Here is a 15,512-nt window from a genome sequence, read left to right on the forward strand (position 1 = left end):
AAGCCTCAGTATCAAGTTCTAGCAGCTTACCTGTTCAATCTGCTCTATCTACTGAATCCAACATATTTTCAGCATTCAAAGTACAAGAGGATGGTATCATACAAGTAGACAACTTTATGAACTCATTTGACAATACAAAAGAAGTCATTAAGGAGTTCAATTATGATCCAAACGTATGTATTAATGTAATACATTACAATAATACTGAACTAATACATTGTATTGATATATTAGACTCTAGTGCAAATGTACACACTACTCTATACTTGTTCTGTCTTACAAACGTTTGGAACTTGACCCTAATAAATGTTACAATTGTAAATAAATTGTTATTCACACTTAGCAAAAGTGGAGTAATGACATTTAATGTAAAACTACAAGACAAAGCTAATGAGCATACTAAGGTGAATACAATTTCACTACAAAACGTATACTATCATTCCAATCTGAACTTCACACTTGTTAGTGAAGTGCTATTATGCAAAGTAGGATATGTTTTTATGAAAACAAACAATGAATGTATTATTTATTCTCCTACTCATACAAAGATTGGTGAAATACATGTACAAAATAACTTGTATATGATAGTTTCTCATTATAATAAACAATCTATTAACACAATCACTATTGTTGATTTACATTAACAAATGGGTCATGTTAATTTTGATTACTTGCACAAACTCATACAAGAGTATCCTGAGATTATAAGTCAAAGGATAACAGACAATAAAAATGCACAGTGTACAGATTGTATCAAAGCAAACATACAATGTAATGAAATACTAAAAATACAAACAACACCTCTTACACAATCTTATAGAGATCATCTCTACATTAATATTTGGGGACCTGCCCTAGTACAAGCTTACAGCAAGTATGAATATCTTTTTACCATTGTAGATAACACTACACAATGGGTAACTATGCTACCTATGTAGTATAAAAGTAATACTTTTACAGAATATGTAAAGTATACAATGAGACTATTTACACAGTACAGTATAAGAGTTAAAACTCTCTAAAGTGATAATGATACAGTGTTCCTAAGTAAAGACTTCACTACATATATTGAAAGTTAAGGAACAATATGTAGATTAACAGTACACAATACACTACAGTAGAACAGAGTTGTAGAATGTATGTATAAGACTATCTTTAACAGTGTATATACATGTCTGTTATCAGCAAAGTTACTTATGAAATTCTGAGTATATGTAGTACAATATCAAATGTTTATTCATAACAGAACACTGAGAGTTGCTATTAATTTTGTAACACTATATTACAAACAGTATAACAAACATTATCAAATAGATAATATATGAGAATTCAGTGCATATTGTATTATACAGAACAAACAAACGTATAAACTACAACCTAGAGGCCAATATGTACAATGGCTAGGTTATAATACTAACAGTAAAGGTCACTTAGTGTGTTATGATAATAAAGTTACTATCAAACACAATGTACAATTCATAGACAAACTAATGTCTAGAATTGAAGGGGAGAATAATTATAATAATGATACATTAAACAATGATAAAACTCTTCCTAATAACAATAATAAAGATAAAGAACCTGTCATACAACACTCTACACAAGAGTGAAGACTGGTTAAACAAACTATAGGTTTAAATTACAAAGACAATATAAACCTAGTTATGTATCTAACAGAATTTAATGAATTCCTCAACAAAATCTATAATAATCCATTAATGTATTACAATGCTATAACACATATAGACAAAGAACAGTGGATCAAAGCTATGAAGGATGAAATACAGTCACTTCAACAACGAAACGTGTGGATATATGCTATCCCTCCTATGAATACAAATATAATTGGAACAAAATTTGTCTATAAAATCAAAAGACTGGCTAATGGCTGAATAGACAAATACAAAGCACAATTTGTAGTGTAAGGATACACTCAAAAGAATGGAATAGACTTCTATTCTGACAACTTATTTGCTCTAGTAACAAAACTATCAACAGTACAATTATTGTTATCTTGGGCAGCATCTAAGAACTACAAAATACATTAGATAGATGTAAAATCTGCATATCTTTACAGAGAACTAAATGAGGACAAACTCATTTATGTGAAACTGCTGCCAGGCAGGCTACTTACAGATATTAAACCTGGACAGGTATTATACTTAAATAAAGTGTTATACAGATTGAAACAAGCAGGTAGACAATAGTACAAGAAGATTACTGAACTACTACTTAAGATTGGATTAGAACAAGCTAATTACAATCATTCTGTATTTTACAAGAAACGAAATAATAAAACAATTCTTGTAACATTCATGTATGTTGACAATATTACAATTATTGGCAAAACTATTGCTATAATAACAGCATTTAAACATGCATTAAGACAACACATTGTATTTACTGATAGTAACAAAATACATTAGTTACTTGGTATTGAAATAAGCTGAGATAGACCTTAATGAATGATTAGCTTACAGCAAAAGCACTATATTGAAAGTATAATCAAGTGTTACTACTTCGAAAACGAAAAGGCACTACAAATGCTTATTACTCCTAGAATAGATCTATCTAACAATACAAACAATATGTATAATACAAATGAAAGTAATAATGAAACAATACTATACATGAATATGGTAGGATTGTTAAGATATGTTGCAGATTGTACACAGCTAGACATATCTTATATTACTGGGCAATTAGCACACTACTTACAAAAGCCCCAAATGTATCACTACAAAGTAGTGAAACATTACTTTACATATTTAAAATATACAACAAATTGCTGGCTTCAACTTGGAAGCACAAATGCCTTAAAACTACAAGGCTATTGTGATGCAGACAGACGAATGACAGAAGGACATAAAGTAATAAACAGCTACATCTTTCAATTAGCTAAATCAACCATATCCTGGTCAAGCAAACAGCAAAACCTGGTACTACTATCTGTTTACAAAGCAGAGTTGCAAGCACTAGTGTATGCTACTCAAGAAGCTATTTGGCTCAAACGATTCACCAAAGAAGTACTGCAGACTGAATCAGTACCTATTACAATTTATTGTAATAATCAAGGTGTAATAAAGACTATAAAGTCTGACAAAATAATGTACAATACTCACACTAAACATCTTGATTTACAAAAAGACTTTGTGTAATGTTACATTCAAAATGATTACATTGATGTATGCTATGTTCAATTACAGAACCAATTAGCAGACATTCTTACAAAAGCTCTCCACATTCTACAGATCAAGCATCTAAACAAACTATTAGGCATACAGTCCTAGTTCTTAATTAATGCTTGAAGGGGAGTATTAGATTGTGCTCTGGATTAGGAAATCCCCAATTGCCTTATGTAGAGTTATTACACTTGGAATGTCTCAGACTATCAGACTTTACTATGTAGTATATAAGGCAGACACTTGCTTGATGTCTTAATAAGAGAGAGTACTTAGGGCACTCCTACTATACTAGTTAAAACCTTTCTAGTAAACAAGAAACTTGAGCCTTTTACACACTAACTTAGTATCTACTACATACTCTACTTTGTATTCTGGTTTGAAACTGATGAGTTCTGGTAGAGGTAGTAGGGGTCTTTGTTATAAAGGAAAACCTAGATTATAGTACTAAGACAACAGAACCTTGTTAAACACTGAGTGTATACACTTTTATGTTACTAGAAGTTAGAGTTTGTAAGCAGAGATACTAACCTTCTTTTTAATAATAAAGAGTCTGAAGCACTTGTTGTCCAACTTCTTTATTAGACAATCTATGGTCAGATTAGTAGCTTCTAGTATAACTTTGTTACTAGGCTGGTAATCCTTAGCTACAGACCTCTTCTAATTATAGTTCTACTTTATAACTTATACTACCTTCTCTAAAAGAGCTTATGTGTCCTCCCTAGTCTTGTGTATCTGTTCTATAAAGTCTGTTACAGATTCAGAACTACTGTTCTAGTTTGAAACTGTCCCCTAATACAAATGTCTCTTATAGTTGAGAAAGAATAGAGACTGTCCTGTTATAGAGTGTTACTAGTTATTGTGTACAAATTCTGTCAGAGCTAACTATTTAGACTAATCTGACTACTAATAATTAATGAACATTTAGAGATAAAGCTTAATCTTCTGATTGACTTACTCAGTTTGACTATTAGTCTGTAAGTAATATATAGTAGAAGGGTTCCCTTAAATTCTGAGAAGTATGTACAAGTCCTACATAAATTTTGACTCAAATTACAGTCTACAATTGTGAATGAGCTTCTGAGAGAGTCTATACAACTAGAAAACATAATTTTAATAGATACATACTATACCTTTAGAAGTGAGTTCTGTTCAGGTCAGAACTGTATAGACTTACTTAGAGAATCAGTTGACAATTATACAGATAGTATTGTAACTCTAAGACTCAGGTAGCTTACTAATCAGGTTTACTAAGACTTCTTTCTAAGAGTGATCTAGAATCTAATACAAATGTAGGAGAGCCTAAACCCTTGTCTAGTAGGCCTTAGTCTGTTAGTATGTATTGTAACCAGTTATATACTTTAGGATTTCCCTCTGTATTCCTAACTACTAGTAGTTCTGAGTAATAAATTCCTGTGTTTTGTGTTAGTCTAAATGTCCTATAGTTAGATTGTTGTAATGAGTTTAGACAATGTCCTTCTACAGATTCTAATCCTTTAGAATGTATAGTTAGCCTTCTTAGTAGACCTGTCCATCCTTATTCTCCTCCTAGTCCCTAGCTTACTTCTCTAACTACTTTACTATGACTTAGTCCTATGTGTGTTTTAGAGCTTACTGTATGTAGGTGACAAAGTCAGATCTCTTAAATTGTCTTGAATGTGAAATAGGAATTGTCTAGGAGAACAAGATTTTTGTTATCATTCTCCCTCTTTTTATAACCTACTTGTCTTAAGAGTAAATCAGCTTTTGTCATTTACATTCTGAGTTTGTAAGTCAGTATAAAGTTATAGTTCTACAGTTCTAACATTTAGTAGGCCTAATAGTAGTTGAGCTTCTGAGACACTTGGAAGTATTAGAGATCAAGGTGATTACTCTAAATTTTGAACTTTTACACAGTACTAAGAAGATATTAACACTACTTCTCTAAGGAACAGACAATTATAAAGAGTTCCTTATTATAGATAGGGTAGTTTTGTTCTGTTACAGAGAGGGATTCTAATCAGAACACTATTAGATACTACTTTCTGTTAATAAACTAGGACAGTACTACTCTATTTACAAAGTTAGAAGAGTTAGCTTCAACTCAGAACTTGTTTACAACTGTCAGAACTATTAATACAGACTTGCTAGTAATAGCCTACTTGAGGGACTCAAACACAGACTACTACTAATCACCCTATTACTAAGGAACATCTTTACTAGTAAGATTGTGAAGGGGCCAGACAATAGTACTAAAGTTTTAAATAAAGTATTAGTAGTAGTTTACAAATCTAAAGAATACTTGAACCTGTTTCAGGTTCTAAGGTTGTAACTAGTTCTAAACTGTAGTTACCTTTGTCAGATTCATACAGACCTCTCCTCTACTAATTACAAAGCCTGGATAATCTACTGACTCTTATACAAAAGAATACTTTGCTTCTTAGAGGAACAGTTTATTATCTTAGAGCTACTATAAAACTACTCAGATTAGTTAGTAATAGTACTCAACTGTTTGAGTGAAGATCAGAATGTTGTCTAAATACACACTAACATACTCTGAGTTAATCAGATCTGTAAGAATATGATTTATGAATGACTAGAATGTTGTGAGTAAGTTAGTTAGTCTGAAGAACATTATAGTCAGTTTGTACAATCTATAATTAGTTTAAAACACAGTCTTCTACTCATCTCTGTCTTGGATCCAAATGTTATTGTATCCTTATTAAATGTTCAACTTAGTAAAAACCCTAAATGAATGTGTCTTATTAATGAGCTCCTGAATTAGAGGAAGTAGGTACTTGTTTTTAACAGTACTCTTATTGAGACAATAATAATTCTAGACTAGACAGAGCTTCCTATCTTTCTTTTTGACAAAGAAGAAAGGGGAGGCTATAAGGGACTTTAAGGGTCAGATCTGACTGTTCTAAAGATTTTCCTAAAGGAACTTGTCAAGCACCTCCTACTTGTCTCTATTGAGTAGATAGACCTTACAATCCTTAGGTTAGAAACTATTAGTCAACTCAATTGTATAGTTCTAGAAGTAATATTTAGGAAGCTAGTTAAATTCCTCTTTACTAAAGACTTTAAGGAACTCTCAGACAAAATCTAGCAGGCTAGGTCTATGTACATTCTAGAGTTGAGTTGTTCTGAGTAGGTTCTAGACTGGTTCTGTCTTAGAAATCCTTCAGATTGACTCTGTTCTATCTTGACTAGAATATGTGTCCACATATCTATCCTAGTTAAAGAAGAACAACTAGTCACCTTTATTAGAACTCTTAGTAACATTAGAAGCATTTGTATCTACTTGTGACAGTAGTGTAAGATAGTTGTAAGACTTAGAACACTAATCAAATACAAGTGTCTACTCTAACTAGTTAATAGTAGAGTTGTAAGCCTTAAGCTATTTGAATCTAATAAAGATGTCTGTCTTTCTAAGGTTAGTAACTCTAAACTTAATACTTTCCTCATGATCCTAAATGGTTATCTATAGTTGGACAAACTTAGTAATCTAACTATTCTGGTTTAGGGTTCTGTCTACATTGTATACTAGGATTAGAAGTAGAACATGTTGAGTAGAGAGGTAGTGTTTCTACACAAAGGCCTTATTAATATACAAACTAGTACATTTACTGTCTACTAGAGTTATTGTTCAGATCTGGAGGGATTCTAAGAAGGGAGCTAAGAGGACAGAAACCTAGAGCTAGTGTCTAGAATGTTCTCTAATAAATTACTACTTATTCTAAAGGGAATATACAGCTTGTACAGCCTTATTGTCTAAGAGAGTAAGTATATATACTAACATTTCCTTATTAACCTCTCTCTTTCAACAAGGATGGACCTATGTTCTCAACTGTAAACTCAGCTAAGGCTATCCCTACTTAATACTATAGACAAACTACTAAGTAGTAAACAGGGCTAGGTAATGTTTTAAACATTCTGAGTTCTTAGAATGTAAAAGTAACAGGTCAGATTGTACAGATTTAGACTTGGATAAAGTATGAAGAGAAAAATTAAAAGAATCAGAAAAATTAAAAGAATCAGAAGAAATAAGAGAACTATCTACATTTGTTTATAACTTTTTCCTTTTTAATAAATAATTTTCTTAATTTACTTTTTCTACTTTTCTTACTTTATTTACTTCTAATCCTACAGTGTCTATTGAATCAAAAGTAGCTGTTAAAAAATCCAAGTTATAGTCCTTTAGTACTATATTTACTATTAGGCCTCTACAAAATCCTAGAGTATGTAGTTAGAGTTTAGGAGTTCTAAGGTAACTTCTGAATTTGTAGAAAAGGCTTCTTACTACAAATCCTGCTTGTTACTCATTATCCCTCTAATGATCTGACAAATATACTGTTACTTCTGTAGACAGTCCTTAATTTAGTACCCTGACTTTCTGTAAGCAAAGTATACTTCTTACTTTCAGACTTCTCTAATGTCTATTAGAACAGATTAATTATGAATTACAGGCAGATTAATTTAAGAGCTTGAAACTACTAGAGTCAAATATATGTGTAAGTGTTCTACACAGACTTAACATATCTGAACTATAGCTTAGTTGAAGGAAATGGTGTAAGTCTTCCAATTAGTGTAAGTGATCAGTTCTAGTATTATTCTAAGAATCTTATTAACTAATTCTAGGTAGAGAGCTTTTTCAAGCATTCTAATAAGGACATTATTAAACCTGAGTGTGAATCCTACCTTCTAGGCCAGAATATTGAACTCCTGAAAGAAGGTATTGGCAGAATGTTTGCCCTGTTACAGAGATACAAGCTTGTTCTGTACATTATACTTCTTATTTAGATTAATGAAGGAAGTACAGAGCTACTCTATAAAATCTGAATATAACTCATTATTCTAAAGTCAGATCAGACTTTCAATCTGATAGCCTTTAATCCAGTTCTAGGCTCAGGTGGCTGTGTTGCCTTCCTTCATAAAGGAGAGGACAAATAGAATGTAATTAAGATCTGAGGATAGATTAGTTAAAGTAATAGCTATATATAGTTTAACTTAGTACTAGAAGTTCTTAAAGTACTACCTATTAAAGTCTGAAGGGTAGACTACATACACTTTCTTTCTAAAACAGGTTGCAACTTCCAGAACAATTAGAACAGGTTCTAAGAGGGCTGGGAGTACATAGTTAGTAAAGGCCTCTTAAATAAAGGTTTATATGTATTAAGCTAAGTCTACTTATAACTACTAATCTGACAGAACAGTAAGGGTGGCAGTCATCTTAGAAGGGTCTATGTTTACACTACAAAGGAATCAACACTAAACTAAAAGGGGTAATGAATAGAAGAAGGATAGTAAAAGTTTAAAAGGGTTTAGAAAGTTTAAAATTTAAAAAATGTAAAAGGGTTAAGATAAAGAAAAGAGATTAATACAATAGTGTATACTAATGTCTGAAATGTAGGAGAGTTGTAGGGTAGTAATGAGTAGTCTTAATCTGATGTTAGTAACAGTATAGAGAGGACCTGAAGGCTTAGTAAGGGGACCTAGGTTACAACTATCTTACACAACAGAAATACAGAACACAAGTATTAGAACATAGTTGGAACTTGTAGAACAGACAGAGAGAGAGTGAGACAAGAGTAGAGTATATAGAGTGAGCCTAAGAGTATAGGACTATCTAGAGTAGACAAGATTAAGACTACTAGACTAGTCTGATCTTGTACACTTATATATACTAAACTACACAAGAGTACTCAGAGAATAGTAAGCTACTAAGAATAATGAGCTACAAAGAATGAAAGAAAGGAAGGTCAAAGATAAGGATACAAAGAATGAAGGGATAGACAAAGGGTAAGAGACTATAGAATGAACAAGAAATAAAGGGGTGGACAAAGGAACAGAATAATAAAGTAAGAAGGAGTAGTAGTAAGAGTCAGCCTGTATATAGTCTATAGACAGTACTCCTGAGAGACAGAAGTCCTGAGTTCTAGTATAGAAGGGTGTAGAACCTGTAGAACTAAAGGTGTAAGAGTAGAGAACTGTAACAATATGTTAAAGAGATAACTCTACTGTAAGATTAGTCTCTACTAAGATCTGTAAACTAATTACTTACTATAATATGATTCCCAGTATTAGTAGAGGGTCTTAGACTACTATACAAGTATATACTCCTACACTAAGATATTTAACATTGACTACACAATAGTTTTCTTAGTTCATGTGTTATACAAGACAGTCTAATCTTACAGTCTTAGAGCAAATTACTGTAAATAAGTATACTAAGTATAAAACCAACTTCTGTAAAAAGAAAAATTTTGAGACAAACAGAAAGCTTCTTATCTGTCTTGAATTTTAGTCTGAGCTCTTGTCTGAAAATATATAGTATAACATACTTTAATGATAGAGTACTGTCAGTAACAGTATAGAGGGGACCTGAAGGCTTAGTAAGAGGACCTAGGCTACAACTATCCTACACAATAGAAATACAGAATGTAAGTACTAGAACATAGTCAGAACTTGTAGAACAGATAGAGAGAGAGAATAAGACAAGAGTAGAGTATATAGAGTGAGCCTAAGAGTACAGGACTACCTAGAGTAGACAAGATTAAGACTATAGAACTAGTCTAATCTTATACACTTATATATACTAAACTATATAAGAGTACTCAGAGAATATGAGCTACTAAGAATGATGAGCCACAAAGAATAAAAGAAAGGAAGGTCAAAGATAAAGGTACAAAGAATGAAAGGGTGGTTAAAGGAACAGAATAATGAAGTAAGAAGGGGTAGTAGTAAGAGTCAGTCTGTATATAATCTATAGACAGTACTCCTGAGAGACAGAAGTCCTGAGTTCTGGTATGAAAGGGTGTAGAACCTTTAGAACTAAAAGTGTAAGAGTAGAGAACTGTAACATTACCCTCTCTCTAAAACCAATTGTCCTGATTAGTAAACATTAGACTTGGTTAGTAGCTTGAGTATAAGTCAGAACAGTAGGGTTTGGAAATCTGTAAGACAGAGTTAGTACAGAGTACTCAGATGAAGTTAATAGAAGTCTCAGATTGTCTTAGTAGTATAGGTAAGATTCTTAACAGGTTCTCAGGTGTGTTCTTCAACTAGGTACCCTTTTTAGTAAACAAGGTACTTAAGCTTTCTACACACTAGCTTAGTATCTACTACATACTCTACTTTGTATTCTGGTTCAGAACTAATAAGTTCTAGTAAAGACAGTAAGAGTCTTTATTGTAAAGGAAAACCTGGATTATAGTACTAAGACAACAGAACCTTGTTAAACACTAAGTGTATACACTTTCATGTTGTTAGAAGTTAGAGTTTGTAGACAGAGGTACTAACCTTCTTTTTAATAACAAAGGGTCTAAAGTACATGTTGTTCAACTTCTTCATTAGACAATCTATGGTCAGATTAGTAGCTTCTAGTATAACTTTGTTACTAGGCTAGTAATCCTTAGCTACAGATCTCTTCTAATTATAGTTCTACTTCATAACTTGTACTACCTTCTCTAAAAGAGCTTGTGTGTCCTCCCTGGTCTTGTACATCTGTTCTATAAAGTCTGTTACAGATTCAGAACTACTGTTCCAGTTTAGAACTGTCCCCTAGTACAGATGTCTCTTATAGTTGAGGAAGAACAGAGACTGTCCTATTGTAGAGTGTTACTAGTTATTGTGTACAAATTCTGTTAGAGCTAACTATTCAGACTAATCTGACTACTAATGATTGATAAACATTTAGAGATAGAGCTTGATCTCCTGATTGACTTACTCAGTTTAACTATTAATCTGTAAATAATATGTAGTAGAGGGGTTCTCTTAAATTCTAAGAAGTACATACAAGTCCTACATGAATTTTGACTCAAATTATAGTCTGTAATCATGAATAAGCTTCTGAGAGAGTCTGTACAACTAAAAGACATAATTCTAATAAATGTGTACTATACTTTTGAAAGTAAGTTCTGTTTGAGTCAGAACTGTATAGACTTGCTTGGAAAATTGGTCAACAATTACACAGATAGTGTTGTAACCCTAAGACTCAGGTAGTTTACTAATTAGGTCTACTAAGACTTCTTCCTAAGAGTGATCTAGAATCTAATACAGATGTAAGAGAGTTCAAACCCTTGTCTAGTAGACCTTAGTCTGTTAGCACATATTACAACTAGTTACATACTTTAGGATTTCCCTCTGTATTCTTAACTACTAGTAGTTCTAAGTAATGAGTTCCTATGTTTTGTGTTAGCCTAAATGTCCTATAGTTAGATTGTTGTAATGAGCTTAGACAATGTCCTCCTATAGCTTCTGATCCTTTAGAACATACAGTTAGCCTTCCTAGTAAACCTATCTATTCTTATCCTCCTCCTAGTCTCTAGCTTACTTCTCTAACTACTTTACTATAACCTAGTCCTGTATGTGTCTTAGAGCTTACTGTATGTGAGTAACAAGGTTAACATTCTTGGATTCAAGTCAGATCTCTCAGATTGTCTCAGATGTAAAACAGGAATTGTCTAGAAGAACAAGATTTTTGTTATCATTCTCCCCCCTTTCATAACCTACTTGTCTTAAGAGTAAATCAGCTTTTATTATTTGTGTTCTAGGTTTGTAAGTTAGTATAAAGTTATAGTCTTACAGTTCTAACATCTAGCAGGCCTAGTAGTAGTTAAGCTTCTGAGACACTCAGAAGTACTAGAGATTAAGGTAATCACTCTAAATCTCAAACTTTTGTATAGTACTAAGAAGATATTAACACTACTCCTCTAGGAAACAGACAATTGTAAGGAGTTCCTTATTATAAATAAGGTAGTTCTGTTCTATTACAGAGAGGGATTCTGATCAGAACACTATCAGACACTACTTTCTGTTAATGAACTAGGACAGTACTACTTTATTTACAAAGTTGAAAGAGTTAGCTTTGACTCAGAACTTGTCTACAACTGTTAGAACTGTTAATACAGACTTACTAGTAATAGTCTACTTGAAGAACTCAAATGTAGACTACTACTGATCACTCTATTACTAAGGAACATCTTTGCTAGTAAGATTGTGAAGGGGCTAGACAATAGTACTAAAGCTTTAAATAAAGTATTAGTAGTAGTTTGTAAACTTAAGAAATACTTGGACCTGTTTTAGGTTCTAAGGTTATAGCTAGTTCTGAACTATAGTTACCTTTACTAGATCTATACAGACCTCTTCTCTACTAATTATAAAGCCTAGATAATTTACTGACTCTTATACAAAAGAACACTTTACTTCTTAGAGGAACAGTTTATTATCTTAGAGCTACTATAGAACTACTCAGATTAGTTAGTAATAGTGCTTGACTGTCTGAGTAAAGATTAGAATATTGTCTAAATACACACTAACATACTCTGAGTTAATCAGATCTACAAGGATGTGATTCATGAATGACTAGAATGTTGTAAACAAGTTAGTTAGTCTGAAGAACATTACAGTTAGTTTGTACAATCTATAATTGGTTTAAAGTACAGCCTTCTACTTATCTCTGTCTTGGATCCAAATATTATTGTATTCTTATCAAACATTCAACTTAGTAAAAACCCTGAATGTATGTGTCTTATTAATGAGCTCCTGAATCAGGAGGAGTAAGTACTTGTTTTTGATAGTACTCTTATTAAGACAATAATAATCCTGAACTAGGTAGAGCTTCCTATCTTTCTTTTTGACAAAGAAGAAAGGGGAGACTATAAGAGACTTTAAGGGTCAGATCTGACTGTTCTAAAGATTTTCCTAAAGGAACTTGTTAAGCACCTCCTACTCATCTTTGTTGAGCAGGTAGACCTTATAATTCTTGAGTTGAAAGCTCTTAGTCAATTTAATTGTATAGTCCTAAGAGTAATGTTTAGGAAGCTAGTCAAATTCCTCTTTACTAAAGACTTTAGAAAACTCTCAGACAAAATCTAGCAGGCTAAGTCTATGTGTGTTCTAGAGTAGAGTTGTTCTGAGTAGGTTCTAGACTGGTTCTGTCTTAGACATTCTTTAGATTGACTCTGTTCCACCTTGACTAGAATATGTGTTTATATATCTATCCTAGTTAAAGAAGAATAACTAGTCACCTTTATCAGAACTGTTAGTAACATTAGGAGTGTCTATATCTACTTAGGACAGTAGTATAAGATAGTTACAAGACTTAGGACACTGATTAAACACAAGTGTCTACTCTAACTAGTTAATAGTAGGGTTGTAAGCTTTGAGCCATTCAAACCTAATAAAGATGTCTGTCTTTCTAAGGTTAGTAACTCTAAACTTAATACTTTCCTTATAATCCTGAATAGTCATCTGTAGTTGGACAAACTTAGTAACCCAACTATTCTACTTCAGAGTTCTGTCTATATTGTATACTAGGATTGGAAGTAGAATATATTAAGTAGGGAGGTAGTGTTTCTACACAAAGGCCTTATTAATACACAAACTAGTACATCTACTATCTACTAGAGTTATTGTTCAGATCTGAAAGGATTCTAAGAAGAGAGCTAAGAGGACAGGGACTTAGAACTAGTGTCTAGAACATTCTCTAATAAATTGCTACTTGTTCTGAAGAGAATGTATAGCTTGTACAGTCTTATTGTCTGAGAGAGTAAGTATATGTACTAACATTTCCTTATTAACCTCTCTCTTTCAACAAGGACAGACCTATGTCCTTAACTGTGAACTTAACTAAGACTATCCCTACTTAATACTATAAACAAACTACTGAGTAGTAAATAGGGTTAGATAACATTCTGAACATTCTAAGTTCTTAGAATACAGAAGTAGTAGGTCAGATTGTATAGATTTAGACTCAAATAAAGTACAATAAGAAGAATCAAAAGAATCAGAAGAAATAAGAGAACTATCTACTTTTGTTTTTGACTTTTTCCTTTTTAATAAATAATTTTGTTGATTTACTTTTTCTACTTTTTCTACTTTTCTTACTTTATTTACTTCTAATCCTACAGTGTCTATTGAATCAAAAGTGGCTGTTAAAAAATCTGAGTTATAGCCCTTTAGTATTACATTCACTATTAGGCCTCTATAAAATCCTAAAGTATGTAGTTAGAGTTTAGGAGTTCTGAGATAACTTCTGGATTTGTAGAAAAGGCTTCTTACTACAAATCCTACTTGTCACTCATTATTACTCTAATGACCTGACAGATATACTGTCACTTCTATAGACAGTCCTTAATTTAGTACCCTGACTTTCTGTAGGCAAAGTATACTCCTTACTTTTAGGCTTCTCTAATGTTTATTAGAACAGATTAATTGTAAATTATAGGTAGATTAATCTAAGGGCTTGGAACTGTCAGAGTCAGATGTATGTGTAAGTGTTCTACACAGACTTGACATATTCAAACTGTAGCTTAGTCAAAGGAAATAGTACAGGTCTTCTACTCAGTGTAAGTAATTAGTTCTAGTATTATTCTGAGAATCTTATTAACTAATTCTGAGTAGAGAGCTTTTTCAAGCATTCTAATAAGAACATTATTAAACCTGAGTGTGAATCCTACCTTCTAGGCTAGGATATCAAACTCCTGAAAGAAGGCATTAGTGGAATGTTTGCCCTGTTACAAAGATACAAGCTTACTTTGTATATTATACTTTTTGTTTAGATTAATAAAGGAAGTACAGAGCTACTCTATAAATTCTGAGTATAACTCATTATTCTGAAGTCAGATCAGGCTTCTAATCTAATGTCCTTTAATCCAGTTCTAGGCCTAGGTGGTTACATTACCTTCCTTCATAAAGGAGAGGACAAATAGGACACAATTAAGATCTAAGAATAAATTAGTCAAAGTAGTAGTTATATATAGTTCAACTTAGTACTGAAAGTCCTTAAAGTGCTACCTATTAAAGTCTGAAGGGTAGACTACATACACTTTCTTTCTAGAACAGGTTACAACTTCTAAAACAATTAGAACAGGTTCTAAGAGAGCTAGAGGTACATAGTTAGTAAAAGCCTCTTAGATAGAGGTCTACACATATTAAGCTAGGTCTGCTTGTAACTACTAATCTGGCAGGACAGTAGGAGTAGCAGTCAGTGTAGAAGGGTCCATGTTTACACTATAAAGGAATCAACACTAAACTAGAAGGAATAATGAATGAAAGAAGGGTAGTAAAAGTTTAAAAGAGTTTAGAAAGTTTAAAATTTAAAAATGTAAAAGGGTTAGGACAAAGAAAAGAGATTAATACAATAGTAAATACTAATGCCTGAAATGTAGAAGAGTTGTAGGGTAGTAATGAGTAGTCTTGATTTAATGTTAGTAACAGTATAGAGGAGACCTAAAGGCTTAGTAAGGGGACCTAGGCTACAACTATCCTACACAACAGAAATACAGAACACAAGTACTAGAATATAGTCAGAACTTGTAGAACAGACAGAGAGAGAGAATGAGACAA

This window comes from Fomitiporia mediterranea (genome assembly GCF_000271605.1).
Source record: "Fomitiporia mediterranea MF3/22 unplaced genomic scaffold FOMMEscaffold_1, whole genome shotgun sequence".
NCBI lineage: Eukaryota > Fungi > Basidiomycota > Agaricomycetes > Hymenochaetales > Hymenochaetaceae > Fomitiporia > Fomitiporia mediterranea.